The sequence below is a fragment of the Salmo salar genome, chromosome ssa16, assembly GCF_905237065.1.
Source record: "Salmo salar chromosome ssa16, Ssal_v3.1, whole genome shotgun sequence".
NCBI lineage: Eukaryota > Metazoa > Chordata > Actinopteri > Salmoniformes > Salmonidae > Salmo > Salmo salar.
The window spans coordinates 27,243,865-27,244,625 of NC_059457.1; positions in this window are offsets into that span (position 1 = coordinate 27,243,865).

Sequence of the window (761 nt, forward strand, 5' to 3'; positions counted from 1 at the left end):
TTGGTGGCAAAACCCTTGTTGGCAATCACAGAGGTCAGAAGATTCTTGTAGTTGGCCACCAGGTTTGCACACAACTCAGGAGGGATTTTTGCCCACTCCTCTTTGCAGATCTTCTCCAAGTCATTAAGGTTTCAAGGCTGACGTTTGGCAACTCGAACCTTCAGCTCCCTCCACAGATTTTCTATGGGATTAAGGTCTAGGCCACTCCAGGACCTTAATGTGTTTCTTCTTGAGCCACTCCTTTGTTGCCTTGGCCGTGTGTTTTGGGTCATTGTCATGCTGGAATACCCATCCACGACCCATTTTCAATGCCCTGGCTGAGGGAAGGAGGTTCTCAACCAAGATTTGATGGTACATGGCCCCGTCCATCGTCCCTTTGATGCGGTGAAGTTGTCTTGTCCCCTTAGCAGAAAAACACCCCCCAAAGCATAATGTTTCCACCTCCATGTTTGATGGTGTTCTTGGGGTCATAGGCAGCATTCCTCCTCCTCCAAACACAGCGAGTTTAGTTGATGCCAAAGAGCTCCATTTGGTCTCATCTGACCACAACACTTTCACCCAGTTGTCCTCTGAATCATTCAGATGTTCATTGGCAAACTTCAGACGAGCATGTATATGTGCTTTCCTGAGCAGGGGGACCTTACGGGCGCTGCAGGATTTCAGTCCTTCACGGCGTAGTGTGTTACTAATTGTTTTCTTGGTGACTATGGTCCCAGCTGCCTTGAGATCATTGACAAGATCCTCCCGTGTAGTTCTGGGCT